The sequence below is a fragment of the Rutilus rutilus genome (genome assembly GCF_951802725.1).
Source record: "Rutilus rutilus genome assembly, chromosome: 24".
Classification (NCBI taxonomy): domain Eukaryota; kingdom Metazoa; phylum Chordata; class Actinopteri; order Cypriniformes; family Leuciscidae; genus Rutilus; species Rutilus rutilus.
In genome coordinates, this window is record NC_140228.1 from 28740969 (window position 1) to 28747640 (window position 6672).

Genomic DNA, 6672 nt, shown 5'->3' on the forward strand with positions numbered 1-6672 from the left:
GCAGATACAGTGAAATTCAACTTCAAGATTTAAAGCCCCCCTGTGGTGAAAGACAAGCTTTTAATGTTGTTTATGTGTCTATGTGGTGTTTTTAATCTGCTTTAAGACGAACCATGTATAAATTCATAAGTCGACACCATTGCTGAGTATTTCCTCCTTAAAACTGCAGTGAATCAAAGACACGCTTTGAAATCGCTGGTGTTTCTGACGTCACAAACTACCTTGTAGCCAATCAGATCAACGTGTGATCGTCAACCAGTGGATCTCTGAGCTGAGTGAGTGAGTGGAGGCGGGGCTCATTTGCATACTAAATGAAGTAAGGGTGTCGAGTTACATTCAATAGCTTGTTAAGGCATGAAGATTTGTTTTTTTCATGGAAAAATGCTTAGGTATGTCATTTTGGTGATCAAAGATGAGTTTTAAGGGATAAAATCATTGACGACTACAGGGGGACTTTAAGAAAAGTTTATTTTCATTACACTACTGTAAAGAGATCTTGCGGTCGATGAAAAGCATTGGACAAGAAAAGTTGAAATACCAAAGAATTGAACATGAACTTGGAATAAAAAAAAATAAAAAAATACAGCATCCTCTGCCAAATGGCATTGCAGTCGTCTGTTAATGACCGTATTTGTCATACTAGAGCAGTTTATAAGTCGTCTGACAAAAGCCTTTTTCTACCTCCCCTGGAAATGTAAGAAGTACTTGGCTACAATTCAGTTTGACAATGAGTTTGAGGGACAACATGTGCTACAGTATTTACAGTACACAGAAAAGTGAAAGTTCTCTCATCTAAAGTACTGCTGTACTGTAATTATACTGTATAAAACCCCTGTAGACCAACTTCACTCATGGTCATTCCTGCACAAGAACATGGTCAACAAGTGCTTTGTATTTCATCAAGAACAAATGTCCCCTTCATTTATCTTTTCCTCTTCCTCTTCTTCTTCTTCATCTCCCACCACTGGGATTCATTTTCCAAAGCACATAAAGCACCCCGTGACCCTATTTACATTATCCTGAGGTTCTGATTGGTGTGTCTACTTGATGTTTACACGTGGATAAATGTGTGTTATTTGAGTTCACAGTGTGACAATTGAGGGAATTATGTTGTGTAATAGTGTTTTCTGAATGAGAACATGGTTAAACCTGTGCAAAATGAGGGCATTTTTGTGTAAAGTTTTGCAGGAAACGTTGAGAAAATTGGAATGTGTGTGAAAACGTGTCTTTGTTTCTAGAATTGGTTTGGGAAATTGAGTCAACTGAACCAGTTATAGTGTGTTAGTGTAACGGAACCACTGGAGGCAAGCTTATTGAGAACCCAAGAGCAGTTTATTTAAAGATTAAACAAGATTAAACATAAAACAGAGGCGTGGCAAGAAACAAAACCGTGGACATAAACGCAAACAACAGTGGACTACACGAAACAATACTTGACAAAGTACATGGCAAACATGAGGGCTTAAATACACAAGACTAATGACCTGACAAGGGACACCTGTGAACAATGAAACAGTGAACCAATGACAACATCACACATCAGACAAGGGAACACATGGCAGGATCACATGACTATGAACAGGGAATCACATGACAGACATGAAACATGACAAAGACGAGACCAAATCATGACAGCTAGCAATCGAGCAAAACTGTAATGGCTTCATTTAACAGCTGAACTTTTAACATCCATGGAACATTTCCGTTGCACAAGAGGCTCGTTATAATGAAAAAGGGTTCATTGGATTTAAAAAATGTTCTACACACTAAGACAAAATGGTTCTTTTAAGAAATGATCGCTGAAAGGTGCTTTGGGGAATCAAAAATCATTCTTTAACAGCGTCAGTGTGAATCCCTGTGGGGTTTTAAAACCTTTCTTTTGAAGATTGTAGCTGGAAACAATCATTCTGCACTTTCTTCTCTTCTCTTCTCTTCTCTTCTCTTCTCTTCTCTTCTCTTCTCTTCTCTTCTCTTCTCTTCTCTTCTCTTCTCTTCTCTTCTCTTCTACCTTGTGGTTAGGAAATCCTAAAGGCTTTGCAAATGGAGTTCAAGGGTTAAGCTGGAGCTCGGGAGGGTGATCCCGGATCCATGACCCATGATCAAGAACTCCAGATCTCTGGTTAGTTTCAGGAAAATGGTATTCCTGAAGCCTGTGATGGAGAACATTAGCAAGAAAGCCAGATCTCAGAAGAGGAATGAGAAGAATGTGGAGTGGAGGCAGGTGCTCTGTGTGTGTGTGTGTGTGTGTGTGTGTGTGTGTGTGTGTGTGTGTGTGTGTGTGTGTGTGTGTGTGTGTGTGTGTGTGTGTGTGTGTGTGTGTGTGTGTGTGTGTGTGTGTGTGTGTGTGTGTGTGTGTGTGTGTGTGTGTGTGTGTGTGTGTGTGTGTGTGTGTGTGTGTGTGGAGTTCACAGCTGCTGGAGACCGGCACAGATGGACTGGTGATTATTAAAAACTCATGACACAACATCTTTTATCTGGTCAGCTTCACAAAAGTGTCTTTCAACTGTTCCTCAATGACGGTATAATTAAAAACCTGATCAAAGTTTTGATGAACCAAAAGAATCAAGATCTGTATATTTTCTGAAGAAAACTTACCTTGTCTGCATTCAAGGCCATTCATTCACGAAGACCAAAATTAGCAAAAGTATGAGTCCTTTATGTTACAAGGAAAAAGTGATATAAAGTTATGGGATAGCTGTGACTGGGTATGTTTAGGCATAAAGTCATAATAAAAAAAAAAAAATCAATATGGTTCATAAATTCCATATCTCTGTTACTTACTTTGTGGAGAAGAGAAGATGAGTATCCTTAACTCACACCACATGTTCTGTTAAACTAAAAAAATTATAAATACATGATTGTTACGAAATGATTGTTACAATTTTTTAAATTATAATTTATAGACATTTTAAGAAAGAATAATTTACCTGTTGAGAGTGTGTTGACAGTCTGTGTATAGTTGTATAGTTGTATAGTTGTATAGTTGTGTAGCTGAGCCCCAGGACATCAGTAATGAGGAGGCTTTGACAGTTACAGATTTGAAAAACAAAAAGGCGGGAATAAAGAACCCTAAACTCCAACACAAAGAACCATTTCAGCATATAAAGGGTTCTTCAGGACGATACGGTTCTAAATAGAACGTGTAAAGAACCTTTAAAGAACCATATTTTTTTAAAGTGTGGTTTCTATACAGTTCTTTAATTGTTTTTTCCATTTACACTTTTTTTTTTTAAATCTGCAGTTTTGTGAAATTTACTCTCCAAGAAAAGTATGTAAAACCAGGGCCAAATGTACCAGTATTTTGACCGACAGATAACATTATTTTGTGTTTTAGGGTTAAAGGAAATGTCCGTAAACTTCGCGGATAATGTTCTGACAGAAATTACCAGTAACTTCTCCTTTTTTCTATATGGATATTTGGTAACGCTTTACTTTGATGGTCCACTTTAGACATTCTACTCACTATAAGTAACATTGTAACTACATCAACTAACTCTCATTAGAGTATTAGTAGACTCTCTGCTTAATATCTACTCTGATGCTCCTCAACAGATATTATACTGACTATAAGTAACTTTACAAGTACGTCAACTTATCCTACTAACTCAAACCCTAACAGTTTAATACTCTAATGAGAGTTAGTTGACATGTAGTTGCAAAGTTACTTATAGTAGTATGTCTAAAGTGGACTAGCGAAGAAGAGTAAACAGATAACTTTCTTACAGTGTAAGTGTAAGTTGTAGACACTTTAAATGAGACAAGGTGCAGCATTTATCTTTGAAGTTGCAGGTAAAAGGCAAAAAAACAAAGACGTACAAATTCAAATCCCTCTTATTCAAATGACTGGAAGTCCAAGTGATATTTCTTGAGAACAGGAGAGAAATAACTTGAAATGAATTGCACATTAACAGACGATCCGAGCCCATTTGAATGGGAGGCGGTGAAAGAGGAAGAGATTAAGAATTTTAATAATCTGCTGGAACGAACCACAATTCATGCCTAATGCCACAACACAACAGAACGGGGCTCCAGGGGCGAGAGAAATTATCTCCATCAAAACACCACCTCATCCAGCTGAGAGAGAGAGAGAGAGACGGGGTATAGCGAAAGAAGGAAATGAGGAATTATTCTTTTCCTCTGCCTTTATTAAGCCTTTGCATCTGAATGCAGAGAATAACGTCTTATAGGCGGGAAATTGTGTTGTGGGTAAACTGGCAAAGTTCAACATGAAAGCCAAAGTATGTATTAAAGAGATTGTTCTTGCAAAAATGTAAATTATGTCATTGTTTTCTCACCCTCATGTTGTTCCAATCTTCTTCCTTGGAATACAAAAGAGAATATATGCAGAAAGTGGCAGAATATTTATGCTTTTATATACAATGAAAGTGAATGGAGAAGGATGATATTTACAAAAAACACCTTAAAAGCACAATAAAAGCACTCCATGTATATACACCTTATGCGCCAGAGAAACGAGGGCGCCGCCATCTTTACAATATTGTCTTTGAACTTCCGTTTTTGCGGTCGCTCTGTATATCTCTATGGCGCTGCTGTCCAGGAGTAATTCGCTTTTGAAGTGGATTTACTTAATGTAAAGTAAACGAAAGTTATCATGAGGATTGTAATGTTTAAAGCAGATGTCTTAACAAATGTCAGTCGACCGGGAAGATTTTAAAACGAGCCGTTCATTCATAAATACGCAAGATCGCTGTGAAAATACAGACCGGAAGACAAAAGACAACGAGCGCAGCGCTGAAAAGGGGCGGGGCTACAGAAGGTCTATAGTGCGCTATATGTTCTAGGTCTCCCAAAGCCAAAATGTCAATTATGTCATAATTTACTCATTCCAACTCCATCTTACTTCCTTTCTTTCCTGGAAAACAAAAGGAGACATTCTGAAGACATCCAAGCTGTTATGTTCCATACAGTGAAAATTACACCAAAAAAGTGCGAATTATGCACTATATTACAAGTCCTAAAGCCATATGAAATATATATGTGAAATGTAAGCTGTTATTAGCAGAAAAAACTTTCCAGAATGGCCCTCAAAGAGAAATAATTGTGGGGAAATAATTCCTTAAGTGTGTTAAGAAACATGGTCTTGATACTGTACACTTGAGTGACCTTTATTATATTAACTGCAAGTACATGTTTTTACACTGTACTTTTAAGGGCTTGAGGTTTAATGCACCTTCAATACTATTAAGTGCACATGAGGGCATAGTGTCATTGACATCAAACCTGACACAATGCACTTTGAGATTTGAATATACTGTATATGAATGAGATTTTAGAGCTATTGAGGAAAAAAATAGAAAGTATCAGATCTCAAGGCATGTGAGAATCTCGTGGATTCATTTTTATACTGTACTTTTAAGGTTTGAGGTTTAATGCACCTTCAATACTATTAAGTGCACTACCTTTTTTTTTACAAGGGCATAGTGTCATTGACATCAAACCTGACACAATGCACTTTGAGATTTGAATACTGTATATGAATGAGAGTTTAGAGCTATTGAGGAATTGTACTTTAGGGGAACTGGAGTATGATTGAGTCATGGACCAATTGTGAATGCTTTTTAAAAAAAACTTTTCAGCATCCCTCATTTTCACTGTATATGCAGAATATTATTTAAAACATCTCTTTCTGTGTCCCACAGTCATACAGGTTTGAATGACATGAGGGTGAGGAGATGATGACAGAATTTTCAGTTCTGGTCTCCGTTCCTTCCAGTGCCAGTGATGAGATAGAAGCCATAGAAATAAATCAGAGAGCGCATCTGCATATACGAGGGGTTGAGCTTTAGATATATACTGTAATAAAGCATGCGTTCCTCTCCCGGAGACATTTCCCAGAGGAGTCAACAGATGCGTCCCATTCAAAGTGGCACATCGCATTACGCACACAAATGTTATGGCTCCGCAAGATGCATGATAGCTATTTTCCCATCTCTCTCTCTCTCTCTCTCTCTCTCTCTCTCTCTCTCTCTCGGCTTCCAGGGAGTAAGTGAACCGGCTTTAGCTGCTGGTTGATTGGATGTTGAACATACTGTGGTGAACCCTGGGCTGTCATTGTCTGACAGCTCACGGATCCGAGAGAGAGAGAGAGAGAGAGAGAGAGAGAGGAGAAGATGAGAGGAGAACATCTCTGGGGTGCATTGGGAGGTCAGGCCAGCTGTTCCTCCTCTATAGCATTAGTGAGAAAGACTGAGGAGGCCATGAGAAACTGCATCAAACACAACGCAGCAGTAATTCGGTCCGCGCCGCTCGCCATGTGTACGAGGAACCAGAGGAACACCGTTACATCATTAAAGCTCAGTCTCGGCCACAAGTGGAAACAGACAGATTCGTCTTTATGGAAATAAGATTTGGCATAAGAAAGAACAGAAATTGAAACGAGTCACATGATCCTTCAGAAATCATTCTGATATGCTGATTTGCTGCTCAAGAAACATTTCTGATTATCAGTGTTGAAAACAGTTGTGCTGATTCATAGTTTTGTGGAAACTAACATATATTTAATTTTCCTGGATTATTTGACGCATTTTTTGTCTTTACTGTCACTTTTGATTGTGCATCCTTGCAGAATAAAAGTATTGATTTGTTATATCACATGACTTTGGTGGATAAAAGTTGTTCAAATATTAAAAAGCAGTCACAGATGAAAGAACG

The 6672-nt window shown here is 38.1% G+C and overlaps 1 long non-coding RNA gene across 1 annotated transcript; it reads right to left on the bottom strand.

Moving 5' to 3' along the window:
- Window positions 1–1321: 1321 nt before the first annotated feature.
- On the bottom strand, window positions 1322–6101 carry LOC311284122. Its single transcript, XR_014626161.1, has 3 exons — window positions 2928–6101; window positions 2782–2835; window positions 1322–2653 (listed from the first exon to the last, which is right to left on the bottom strand). It is a non-coding gene; the product is annotated as an uncharacterized lncRNA (long non-coding RNA).
- Between the last annotated feature and the right edge of the window lie 571 nt (window positions 6102–6672).